This window comes from Bactrocera neohumeralis, chromosome 5, assembly GCF_024586455.1.
Source record: "Bactrocera neohumeralis isolate Rockhampton chromosome 5, APGP_CSIRO_Bneo_wtdbg2-racon-allhic-juicebox.fasta_v2, whole genome shotgun sequence".
In the NCBI taxonomy this organism is placed as follows: Eukaryota; Metazoa; Arthropoda; class Insecta; order Diptera; family Tephritidae; genus Bactrocera; species Bactrocera neohumeralis.
Window position 1 is genome coordinate 9,506,991 of NC_065922.1, and position 14,488 is coordinate 9,521,478.

General features: G+C 33.3%; 1 long non-coding RNA gene across 1 annotated transcript; it reads left to right on the forward strand.

The window, feature by feature from the left end:
* Positions 1-9,832: 9,832 nt before the first annotated feature.
* On the forward strand, positions 9,833-14,156 carry LOC126759940 (uncharacterized). Its single transcript, XR_007667126.1, has 2 exons — positions 9,833-11,041; positions 11,444-14,156. It is a non-coding gene; the product is annotated as an uncharacterized LOC126759940 (long non-coding RNA).
* The last annotated feature ends 332 nt before the right edge of the window (positions 14,157-14,488 follow it).

Sequence of the window (14,488 nt, forward strand, 5' to 3'; positions counted from 1 at the left end):
TAGATTCTCGGGTAACTAAATTGAAAATCGTTTGAGAAGAAGGCATCGCAAGCGGGTCTGGGGTTGAGTCCGGAGAAAATGGATCAACTTTTGTTCACAAGAAAGCACAATTTCCTTTACGGAAGTCTCTTAGATAAATGGGACAACTCTCTCTCAAGGACCGCACCAAGCACTTTGCAGTAGTCTTGGACAGCAAACTGCTGTGGAAACACATTGTGTAAGAAAGAAAGAGAAAGGCTAGCAATGCTTTATATGCGTGTAGGCAGATGCTCGGCACAACTTGAGGACCATCTCTCTCTTATGCATTGATGCTACACAGCTATTGTAAGACCAATTCCGCTCTACGGTGCAGTAGTATGGTGGACAGGCGTACGGAAATCCACCTACCGGAAGACAATGGAAAAGGTTCAGAGGCTCGCTGCGCTGTGCATAGTGAGAGCTCTAAGAGCAACTCCAACGGCGGCTCTTGAACTGACATAAACCAGCCACCAAAATTCTAGCTGAAAACTGCGCAGCAAAATCGGCAGGACGACTACTGGCTGCAGGAGAATTTACATATGGCATATGGCATCTTTCGGCATACCTGGGTGGGTAATACTGGCTTTGCAAGCATCGACCACGGACCACTGCAGAATATTTCAAGCTGAACTCCTTGCTATTGCGAAAGTCGCGAGGCTTTCTTCTAATGCACCTGCAAGCAATTCCAGAGTCAACATCTATGTAGGCAGCCAAGCAACCATCAAGGCAGTAACATCGTTTCGCCGGCCAGAAGTGTCTTGAAAAGCACGGCAGCACTGGAAAGTGTTGCCAGAAGCAAGCAACTTCACTTTGACTGGGTGCCAGGTCACAAAGTCATCGAGGTCAATGAAATAGTGAAGGAGATTGCTAAGAATGGTGTACGACTAACACCCGAAAACCTGATCAACATTGTGAAGTACATGCTTTGTCTATACGACGATCGCGATAGAAGCATGGTGAAGTAAATCACAACCCGATGAAACAAGCTAGCTGGATGTAAGATTGCAAAACACATGAGTAAACTGTAGTTCGGTAGCACACAAAATTCCTATTGGCACTGGATAGAATAAACTGTAGGAACATGTCGGAATATTAACTGGTGACTGTCTGGTGGCGACACACGCCCACAGAACGAGAACACTGCAGGAAATGTTTAGAGCAAGGCACCAGGGAAACAATAGAGCATCTCTTGTGCGCTTGTTCCCCATTGGCAACACTACACTGGAAGAGGTATCGATAGTGAGGCCACAGAGTGTGCTGTAATTTGCGTCCAGCGCAGGCATCTTAAAGGATGATCATGAATCTAGTAATAGAACTCCAACTGGTATGGCAAAGAACCAAAACAGGTCTTTAAGCGGCTTATTACCAGACTACCAGATTGAACTTTAACTTACATAAAATTGTTGATTAACAACATCTTCTGCAAGTGAACCACATTAGACCGGAAGTTTTTCTAACTGCAATGTTTTGAGTAAATTTCCTCTATTCTGTGTCATGGTTGTGGTGTAAGCCTTTACTTGCTCATTTGTTGAAATATATTGGACATAAATGTGAAACACGTGGTTCTTTTTTGACAGCTGTTATGATAGATAACCCTCAAGAAAATTCTGCACGTCTGCTCTCTCATCTTATGAGAAGCTGAATTTTGCATCTAAAGTAGAGTGTAAACATACTTTTAGTTTTTTTAGAAAAATTTCTGCCAAATCGCGTGTGCATGACAACATTTTTTAATATATATTTTAGTTTGAAACTTTTTGGACTTGAACTAAAATTTGCAAGGCGCGAATTTTCAAATTTCATGGATTCATGGATAGTAACTTAAAACAAAGTACATACAAAAAATGTTGAGAAATTTTATGTTGGAAAAATAGCAGTCAAAAACAGAAAAGAAGTCAAAACTTTAAATCTTCCAATTTCAAAGGTGTTATAGTGAACTTGGAATATCTTTGTCGTACGCTACCTATGAAGAGTTAAATCTATTAATTTTTGGAATTTAGCTTACCAAAAGTCATTGAAATATTTCTGCTCAGCTACTTAAATTTGGCGTTTACAAAATTTCAAAACGGAAAGAGACAGAAAACATTTCACGACTCATATTTAGCTGTTTTATATATATAACAAACTTAATATAGTTTGCTTCACAAACTTCGTGACATTTGTAACATCCAAAAAAAGAAAGAAATATAAATGATCATCGTGACGATTTAGCCACATCCGTCCGTCTCTCCGCCAGTATTTTTCTAGATATCGACGTGAAATTTTGCACACTTCCTTTTCTCACTAAGAAGCTGCTCATTTGTTGGAACCGTGGATATCAGAGCACTTTAGCGTATAGCGGTCATACAAACTGAACGGTCCAACCCAAGTACTTGTATGGGAAACTTTTTTGCTTGATAAGATATCATCATGTAATTTGGCACAGATTATTGTCTCAAGCATCTCTGCAATATCCGAATAAATTGTACAGTTCGGACCACTATAGCCTATAGCTGCCATATAAACTAATTGAACAAATTGAAGAAAAATATATTTTTATATATTTAATGATATAAGAAATGCACTTGTGAAGGGTATTATATCTTCGAGGTAGTCTAAGTTAACATTTTTTTTTTAAGTAGTAGATAGAGTTTTAGTTACTTCTGTATATTTGTCAATATTTATAAACAAAACCTTTAAATTTGAGTCGAATCTTATTTCAAAAATATTTCTGTTTATTAAATTAGCTTATTAATTTCATTACTCCCGCAGATGCTGTAAAGCCCAAACACTTTTACTAATACTTAGTGAGTGCCTGTATGGCATCACATTATAACCTTAGCCCAAAGGCAATCGCTCAGCTAAAGTCTCAACCAAAACGAATCACATTTAAATATTATTTAGATGGCTGACAGAAGAAAATAACACAAAATTCACTGAAATAACGCAAACACACGCACACATGCATATGCATATATAATGTAAAACAAACATTGGCTAGCGTCAGCATAAACACAAACATAGAATAACAAAAAAAATTGCCTAGAAAGCTTAGGCGGGCGATCTAAAGCAAAAAAAAAAAAACAGGTACCATACGGCGTATGAATAACTTCAGCTGTGAAGCAAGAGAAGAAGTGGCAAATGCCATAAATTCACGCGAGTAACTGAATTAAAATGACGCCCGCGGATGTGGGCTAAAGATACAAGGAAATGTTTATATGTGGGCACATATCCACATAAATACAGAGGCGTGCATGCACGCGTATGAGTGGGTGTGTGTGTGTGCTTGAATTTTCCCACTAACTTGATTTGCATGCCGTCCCCACGCCACGGCTCGGCAGTTGGACCACTTTGCCAGCGCCACGGCTGTTTATATTTGCGTTTTTGTTGACTTCGATTTCCGCCTGATGAAATTCACAAGAAATAAAGAAAGGCGAATAAGTCGAAAGTCAAAGAAAAAACCGAATAAAAGTGGATGTGAGCGAAAAAAAAAACAAGCAGGTAAACAAGCACATCAACGGAAGGCATGCAGGTGGATTTCTATATATGTGTATATGTGAAAATGTTTGTATGACGCACATGTGAGTGTATGTGTCTTTTCAGTTGAGGAGTGTGGGAGAGGTGTGTTCGTACTGAAGGCGGCAAAGTGCGGAGTCAACCTCCAGAGGAATCATTCATAGTCACACTTGCAATGCACAAGCACACACTCACATATATACATATATATATGTATGCATGAACCCACACCAACCCACCTGCGCTGCCTACACATGTAGCAGTCCGCAAGCATAAATTCCATTTTGATCCGCAGATATCGAAAAGTAAGTCATAAAACCGTTGAACGCCGAGAAAGGTGGAGCGCGGCAGAGACAAAGCGACCGTGCGGAGTATGGAGGATTATATTGTTGTTGTTGTTTTTGGTGGTGGTGGTGTAGGGAGTGTGGTAGTGCCAACTGCTGCCATCAGCTGCCAGCTAGCCAACATTTCGAGCAGACATCCTGCGGTCGGCTCAACTCAAAACAGCTTGATACTCAGCTGCAAAGCCGGCTAGTGAGTAAGTCAGCCAAAATTGCCAGGCGATTCACCTTGTCGACTTTTCACTTTCAACCGCAATGTATCCACCTTTAATGCACACACACATATGTATATGTGGTAAATGCTTATACATATGTATATCCAGGTATAGCATAGTATGAAACAAAGACGTTAAAGAAAATAGAACCAGGTTTCTTAAGTGGCCAGGAATTGGTCCAAAAGTAATGTGTTCAGTTTAGTGGCTCGAAAAATCATTACAATACTATATTTATATTATTTCTATATTTAATTCTGAACAATTTTTAGTAACTCATGGCAAGTAGCGCCAAATTAATTTAGCTGTTTTTTTTCGAAAAAGGTGGCAACTCTGTTCCTTTTAAATTCACGCATAATGAAAATCATTATAGTATATAAAATATATTTATAACTTCTTGGAAGCATCAATTTTGATCATAAAGAGATGGCAACTCCGCTCCTTTTAAGTTTCTGAACAACAGAAATTATTATATTGTATATTTTTATAATAATGTCTGCATAGTTTTTAGCAAATCATGGCCTAACGTACAAATTTAGTGCAGCTGATTTTTTCTAAAAATTATAAATAGGTGGCAACTCTCTTTTTAATTTATGAATAATTAGTTATTAGCTTCAAGTTAGTTTATGAGATTTGCCTTAATAGTAAAATTTTATTTAATTTCTAAGTGGCAACACTAAATAATTATTTTGCTCTTATAAATACTTCCGCATAATTAAGTTTTTATAAATTTTTTAAAAGGAAGCAATGTTATTAAAAAACAAGTCTTTATTCATATTTTTAAACTTCCATTTAATTACCCTTCTATGTACATAGTACATATGTATGTATATTCCCTAAGTTGAAAAATATTTATTTAGCAAATAACTGGCAACCCCATAATTCAAACTTCCCTTAGCTACCGCAATGACTACCATATTCTATTAAAATTGGGTAGTGTGAGAAATTATGAATGGGTGTATTTTAAGACTTCTAATTTTGGTGCACAAAGTTGCCATATTTACATAAAATATACTTAGATTAAGCGCTTCTATAACATCTATAAAACTTTCAACAAATATGTATGTATGTATATGCATAAATAAGATTTTTGGAAGGATTCAGAGTTGCCACTATTTATCAATTTTATTATTATTTTTTTGTTAATTTTTAAGGGAAATTGTATAGTTCTACTAATTTACCTGCCTTATTACTCCCAATATTGGTTTTTGGCAAAGTGACAATCCTATATTTTTTGGTGGCAACCCTGTAATTCCAATTTTTCTGAGCTACCGCAATGGTTACCATATTATATTAAAATTATTTAGTTTGCGAAGGTACGCATGGCAATTCTTAAAAAATTCTAATTTTGGTGAACAGTGTTGCCATATTTACAAAAAATGTACTTTGCTAAGCTCTTCTATGACATCAAACAAACTTTCAAATAATATACATATACATACATATGTATTTTACTACAAATTTTATGTATACACATACAACAAAGGTTTCGGGGTTGCCACTAGTTATCTACTAAATTTTTGTTTTGTTTTAATTTTGAAGGGATCACATAACTCTACATTAATAATTTACGAATCTAATTTAACTGCCTTATCACTACCAATATTGTTTTTTTGCTATGTGGCAACGCTGAATTTTTTTTGTGAGTTGTACGGAAAGTCTGCAAACAATATTTATTGCAGTCTAATTTTATTAGAAATCAAATTGGGATATGCTATTTCTCTTACTCTGCCTACTCTCTCTCTCTCTCTCTCTCTCTCTTTTTCTACCTTTATCTCTCTCTCTCCACACTCTCTCTCACATTCGCAATACACATAGTTGTAGCATTAACAATTTCACCAAGAAATTCCGTACTAATATCTTTTAAAACCACTTCCAGCCTTCCTTAACACTGTGAAAACTACTCAAAGCACCAGCGATTTCTTCCTCCGGGTTACCAAGCCCATTCTCCATATAGATTTTCTACATATGTATACACATTTGTCTGTTTTAACCTACATCGATTCGTATTAAATCCATATCTTTCGAGTTAAGTGCGTCTGTTACCTGTATCGCTCGTTTCTGCTCTTCTTATTTCCACTCAACCAAGCAACTTTGCCATACTTCTCTCTCTCTGTGTATGCCCCACTCCGCCTACGCTTTTATTTTTATACAATTTTTCTGTGCTGTTTGTCAGCCACTCGCCCGAGTAAGGGGACTGACTGTGTGTGCATGCGTGCCGTTTGCCTGTTTTCTTGTTTGCTTCAATTGACGTCAACTTTTTTTATTGAGAATTCATTGAATTTGTTTTGAGCATCCACAGGGATACTCCTTTTATGTGTGTTTAAAAATTTCAAAATTGATTAAAGAGACGACAGCACTATTCCTTTTAAGTGAGTGTACTGGAGCAAGTTAAAATAAAATTTTTACATTTTTCTTGGAATATGCTGTAGCTTGATAAAGGAAGTGCAAAGCACACACGCCTATAACCCCAAACAAGTATTTAAAGAGGTGCCCTGCTAAATAAAAATGATGATCAAGAAATAAATTTTCGACTACAGAGTTCAAGGCATAATATATTAAATTTCTCGATAAATGGTGCTAAAGTCAAATTTAATATTGAAATGACAGTTGAAAATTGAGTATTCTCAAATATAATCCAAGTTCCCATTATATCATGAGAACGTCTTTACTGATTTACTTTAAAACGTGTAAAATTCCATCCACCATCCATGTACAGTGGGTAAGGACCTGAGAAAGTATAGTCAGAAAGAAAACTAAGCCTTTTAAGATTTTTTCCGTACCATTTCCAACTTTTATATAGTATATAGTACTACTTTTAACTTTCTAACTTTTTGTTTTGAACCGACTTCGAAACCTTTTTGGCAAATTTAGAGACTGTGAGTCACGTTTGTCTATTGAATTAAGCTTTCAGGAACATTTTTATTCAATTTCCTCATAGCTTTGTAATATTACTGGACCGTTTTGAAATAGTTTTGGAACTCTTTTGCTATGCTTCAGGAGACACTTCAGGAATATTGATTCTTGATATCTAAACTCTCCATTTTTCTTTACACTGCTTTTTAAATCAATGAGCTGTATCTTGCTATAATACAAAATGTGGAATCGGTTTTACGAAAATTAATAAATTTCACAATTTTTTTTCTTTATGCGATATTTCAAATATATGTAGGTATCCGAAATCTTTTTTGGAAAAGAGTTGCCACATTTTTAATTATTTTTTTACAAAAATTTCATAAATATCACCAATTTTATATTTTCGATATTTTACTTACAAATATCCAAAATCTTTTTCGGAAGAAAGTTGCCACATTTTTAATTTTGTTTACAAAAATGTCATAAATTTCACCAATTTTATATTTTCGATAAGTGATAAACAGTACCCTCTTTTTAGGAAAGAGTAGCCACATTTTTATTTTTTAACAAAAATGTTCCACGACGAGTTCTTTTATGAAAAGAGTTGCCACCTTTTTATTATCAAAAAAATCAATAATTTTCTTTCTGTTATATTTTATATACAGGTATCTGAAATTTTTTTCATAAAAGAGTTGCCACTTTTTTATTTTTTTTTTATTATAAATATCACCAATTTTTTTCTGCGATACTTTATATACAGGTATCCGAAATCTTTTTAGAAAAAGAGTTGCCACCTTGTAAAGTTTTTACAAAAATACCTTAAACTTCATAAATTTTCTGATTTCGTCATTTTATATACATACATACATATGTATAAATATCTGAAATACTTTTCGAAAAAGAGTTGCAACCCTTTTAATCTTTTGTTACAGAAAATTTCATAATTTTCATACTTCGATATATTACATACAGATCTACGATTTTTTTAAGAAAAGAGTTGCCACGTTTATATTTTTATTTTTCAAAAAAACAATATTTTTTTTCTGCAATATTTTGTATACAGGTATCAAATCAAATAAAAAGGGAGTTGCCACCTTTTTATTATTTTCATTAAGTTTTCTTAGTAAAAGTATGACTTTTTATTATTTCAAATAGCATAATTATAAATTAATCAAATGTTATTTTTAATTAAAATGTGTTAAGTGCAAAGTTCCAGTTTTTGAAAAAATTACATTCCGTGCTCGAAAAAGTTACTTTGCAACTTAACCTATCTTTGTAATGGTTTTTTCCTTTTTTTATATTGTATAAATTTTACACATTTTCTTTTATATCCATTTTAAAATTAAAAAAACAAATAGAAATCTTTGAGAGATCTTACTAAACACAATTTTTTTCTTCCTTAAATATATAATATATTCATATATTATCCCCAATAGGTAATTTTTCTAAAAATATTTGTTTTTATAATATTATATTTTAAGAAAAAATATTTTTGTCTTATATGTGAAAATTTTTCTGAAAAAATTTATAAAAATATTTTGTTTTTTAATTTATCTAAAAATATTTTTATCAATTTTGTTAGAAAAATTTTTACACATACGAAAAAATTTTATATTTATTTTACCAAAAATAAGTAACACTGAGTCAGGCAGTAAGCTAGCCGAAAATAATAAAAAATTATTTCTAAATAAAATTTAACGCCAAATTATGCCAAAGAAATTTAAAGTAATGCTCAAAAATAATTACTAAGAATATCAACTATGAATACAAATTAAGTTATATAGCAACAAGAACAACATTATAAGCATGCTGTATATAAATAACTGAACCAAAATTTATAATAATAGCGCACATAAGTACATCCATCAAAATGTAAAAAGCAACCGAAATTCAAAAATCATATAATAATTATGGCCCCTACCATACTAAATATACCCTTACATATCCTCAAAATATCTTATTGATTTCAATCTAAAGAAAAAAATCCTGTCAATTAAAAAATAAACTCAAAAGAAAATTGTATATGTATAAAGCGAGGTATTTATAGCGCCCCAAAAAATATTATTGCTAATAGTCAAATTGAACTGCCACTAACTGTTAGGATCTGCATTTTCTGAAACATTAACCCACAACATGCCAGCGGTACATATGAGAAATGGTATATACATATATGTATATACTCTCCAACATATTGTTGTATATGAAGAAACAAATTTTGGTCACTTTCAACTGGGCGACTGAGAGACAAGCAAAGTGAAGATGAGAGAATTTATGCTATACCTTCAACCTGCTCTTGGCATCGCTCAGAAAATGCCTTCGTATCTACTTGTACGAGTACGTCTTCACAATCAAATCTAGTCTCTACTGGCCGTGCTGTAATAGTCACAGCATTTTCAATGAAAATATCCATTAATGATAAAAATCGTCCCTAACCTCACTTAAGCCACAACTAAGCGAATATTTGAAATTTATATCGCTTTTAAACGTATATCATGCGTAATAAAAAGCGAAGGAGTGATTTTGTATAAAAAAAATTAAATCATACTAATTCTGTAAAAAAGTTGCTAATTTGTTGTAACTGTAAACTATTACTAAGCATTTAAATTAAATTAATTTTTTTGTAATTTTAACAGTGCCTACAGTGATACAAATTTATTTATTGTAGATAAATGCTGTAAATACTATAAAAATATTTAAAAAAAAAATTAAATAAAAAATCTTTGACATACAAAAATTTAAAAAATTATTAATACAAGTAATGTAAATACATAAATAAATACATGTGACAAATTACCATACAATTATTATTCATTATAAAAGGTTAGGACGTCATTCGAAATATTCCACTAATTTAATATAAATATTTATGTAATAAAAAAAATTATAAAAAAACTAAACTTAGAATTAAAAAATTATAAAATAAGAATAAAAAAATAAATTGAATAAAAATAAAAAATTAATAAAATATAAAAAAATACAAATAGGCAACTATTCATTACAGCAAAAAGCATAAACTTAGTCAATTTATAAAAAGAACGAACTTTTGTACATATCAAATAGGAAGAACCACAACAAAGTACACGTTATAGCAATTATTATTACAACAACATTAAAAATATTGTAGTTAAAAAGTACATAAATGTAAATTTCACATCGAAAATCGTAGAAAAACTCGAAATGCTTTGTCCTCTGCCAACTGCTAATACATAAATCACATCAAGCATGAAGAATGTGAGATATTTTGAGCGAATGCGAGCAGCCAACTGTAATTAGATAAGAAAATACGCTCCCTCCGAGCACTGAACTACTAATTAAGTTGAATAGTTATGTAATGGAGTGTGAGTGAATACATATATACATCGTATTAAGAAAAATGCAGGAGTTAAAGAGCAAAAAGTTAAGAGTGAAAAAGTCAAATAGAGAGTATACAGGGTGAGTCATAAAAAAAAATAAAGAAAAAATATTCAAAATTCAGATTTTTCTAATAGTTGATTGAAAATATGTGTAAAAAATTTATTTATTTATTTTTTTAAAATTTATTAAAAAATGTTTATAAGTGTTAAAATTCTTATTTAATTTTATTAGACACTTACTAAGAATATTCTACAAATGCTTTCGAAAAGATTTGTCTACAGCCAACTTTTTTAGCTGTGTGACCCTCTTCGAAAAATTTCGATGCAAATTCGAAAAATGCTGTTTCAGGAAAAGCGCGTCTAAAGTTAAGATATTGAACTGACCGCCTACAAATTTAGAAGCCACGAACCCTAAAAATTTAGACATCGATCTAAGATTTTAGTTTATTATTTAGGAAGGCCTAGACTATTTATTGGCCCCAATACACATATTTCAACGGTTTTTTCAACTCAAGAAACAGTTGTTAAAGTCAATTTCCGGAATAGACTTCAATGCGCGTAGCGATTAACGTTTAATATGCTCAGTCGTGCTTTCACTTTTCTTAGGCCCAAATGATTTCTCACAATAGTTTTCAGTGATCCATCCGTTATTCTTTTTGTGAACAGTAATTCAAGGCGTGGTGATTCTGCAGCAAATATTTTTACAACACACTCTCAGTTTTAGCGCTTGCTAAAAGGCCGGTGCCTTCGACTTACTTAATAAATCTGGGTCTACTTAATAAGTCCTTGGTTCAATTCCTGACAACTTGTTATTGTTTTCTGTTTGTTCTAAATCGTTTTTTAAAAATTCATATAAATCTTGATCGTTCTTAGCTGGTATTAGCTCCATCTCGGATTTGTCTAAAGACATTTTTAGCTTTGTCAACTCGTCTGTTTGTTTTCGTTGCCGAAAATGTTTATGTTATCAGGAACCCAAATTATGAAGGAGTCGAGTTGACCTTAAGTTGAGCTTAAAGCCTTTCTGCAGTTATTGACTCACTGGAATATATCCCTGCCGTCGTGAAGGACAGCAATGGCGTCTGGCTATCTAATATTAACAGAACTTCACAGTCCTTCTCTATATCTAGTACTTTCTCTTGGAAGATGCAGACTGAGTTTGATAGACGGATAGAAGAAAATAGAGGTGTGAAGATCATTGGAGTATACTGTCGCCCCTATTCTGCAGTCCATTTTGGACGCGTCCGTATACATGGAGGTAGTATCCTCTCCTACTAAACATCTCATTCATTCAAGTCCAGAGGGTAGTCTCATCCGAAAGTAACTATTGAAGCTAATCTTACTAGAATATAGCCTAATTACTCAAGTTTAGCTGTTTCAGAAATTGCTGCTGCAAAGCGAGTCAACTCCTCATCCTCGTATGAGCATTTGGTGCAGGAGTATACTAACTACCTCGTCGAAGCAGACTCGGTAACTCTTGCACAAACCATTCTTTATTTCAATGCTAATTTTCCATTTCAATTGGGAATCGATTTCAACCACATTTGCATTACTGCATGGCGGCGTTCCATATTTCTCATTAAAAGACTTGCACCTGTGTACCTGCGCTTTTTGCTGCATAGCAAAATTGCTGCGAATTTCTGGATAATCCCTCAGTTTGCTTCACTCTCCAGCATGACGTTGATTAAATTTTCCGCGTTTATTGTGACAACCAGGTTTTCTATGGTGGTGGGCTTTCGCTGCCATCGCAGAAATCCAAAGAAAGTGTGTACAGCGTCGTCTCTTGTCACGCCGTTGTATAGACATGACTGTTCCTCGACTTTTCTCTTTCTGTGGAGGTACTTTTCGAAGTATCCGTGACTAGATAACAGCCCAGCTTTGTAAAAGTCGACTTGTTAATCTCGGTCCAGCTTTACGCCTAGGTATTTCGAGGTGGAGTCGTTTTCTCACTTATTTGTTAGCATTAGTAACTCTGTTTCTTTCCGCAGCGAGCTGGAGGTTGTACGAGTCGAGCCATGATTGGGTCCGTATCATGGCCTGTTTAAGCTTTCTTCGCGCTTCTTCTGTGTCTCGTGCTGAGGTTACTGTTGCAATGCCAGCTGCGTAGCCAATTAAGTACGATTCGTCTAGCATTTCGAGTTTTAATATAGCGTCGTGGCTGATTTTCCACAAGTCTGCGCCTATAATGGATCTTTGTTCTGCTCCTGACGAGATGGCTGTCTGTACCTGTCTGACATTTCGAGTTTTGGTATAGCGTCGTCGCTGATGTAACACAATTCTAGGCCTAGAATGGATTCTTGTGTGCTCCTGACGTAACCGTCTGTCCCTCTCTAGTTTGGTATAGTTACATATATACCACATATACCATATGGTTTTCTGTTACTAAAGTAGCTCCGCACAGCAGCTCTGGGGTAGATGAGGATTTTAAGGTTTTTTTTCGAAAACGTCGATAATTAACTATCCTGTACAGCTTCTACACTTTCAATGACGCATTTTATAGCTCCTAGAGTTGATCTGCTGGGTCTAAAGCCGTGTTGTCTAGGGAAGAGTCATCCAGCTTAGTTGATAGCCGCTTCGAGTTTTGGTTTAAGTAGCTTTTTAGAGTGCTTTCCCGCTGTGTCAAGCATGCATAGTATAATAATGAATACTTAGTACTTTAATACTTTGTTATGAATCTATTTTGTGCTGTCTAAAAGTATTCTTCACGGCACTTAGAATTGTTTTACAGTACTCGTACTCTTTCATAGTAATTTATTTAGTATTTAAGACAAATTTGATTAAATTTTACAGAACTAACTAAAGAAAACATGATTAGAATTATGAAAATAGTTTCACGCCTGAATGTAGGCAGTAATATTTTATGTAGCATACCTTTTGGCGCTTATCTTTCATATACCATATAAGCAGCTCACCCTGTATTCCTATAAAAAAAAACTGTATTTACACTACAACCTCTGCACAATGTAATTAAAGCATATATTACTTAATTAATTTCGCATATTTTTCTCGCACAGCAATTAATTGAACATAAAAATGCACAGCTTATGTACGTATTGGGGGATGTAATGTAAAAGTAATGCATAATAAAGTGTAGAAAAAATAGGCGAATATCTACAAATTCATAATTGAATACCGCAAACCAAATTAAGCGCATATGCAAAGCGGCATAAAATAATTAACACAAACCGTTTATGCTTGCCACAAGTAAATAAAAGTAAACTACACAATTAAATTCACCGCTAAACGCTGCCGCATGCAATTTCATTAAAAGGACACACGACTACACACATACACTCACATACATGTGTATGCTAATGTGCAACTGTGATTGTGTATAACGTAAATGTATGTATAATACTGAAGTATGTAAGCTTGTGCATAGAAAAATGTGGATTTGCGGCAGTGGCGGCTTACTAAAAACCTGTTTGTGTGTGTGTGTGCATGCTTGCACTTATAGACAACAACCAAATCAAAAGTAAAAAAACATGCACAGGCATTACTACGCACTCATACATATGGACACATGTGCATATATACATATGTATATGTAACGGTACTTTTGTACAGCAAACAAACGTTCACCTGCGCGTAGCTGAATGCCCCTTGAGCCAATTATTGTATTTATTGTAATTACAACTATACTAACTAAGAAAAAACAGCAACAAAAAATATGCGGTAAATATGAAATAAGTATACAGCCATAAAAATAGTACTACTAGTATGTATAAAAGAATACAAAAATTAACAAAAACAAAAACGATGGAAAGTCGCATGGAAAAAATTGCATTTAGATATATTGAATTTGCAAAAACAAAATGTAAAAATTTTCTAACTAAAAATTACAACAAAAAAATTAAAAAAAAAAAAAATTAAAAAAAAAAAAATATTTAATATAAATATAAAAAAAATAAAATATTAAAAAAAAATATAAAACGAAAAAAATAAAGATTAACTCGTAAAAGCGTATTAATTTACATGAATTGCAAAACATACATATATTTTTTTGTTGTACAACTACATTTGACATGTGTGCATATGAAAAGTACCGCTGAACTGTAATACATACACACATACAAATATATATATATATATAGTAATAAATAAAATAATAAATTAAATAAATAAAAATTATTAAAATTGTGAAAAATCTAAAAACAGCTGAGTTTCATTGCGACTAATTGGACTAAGCGCCGGCTGCAGCATCAGCAATTTGCTATTT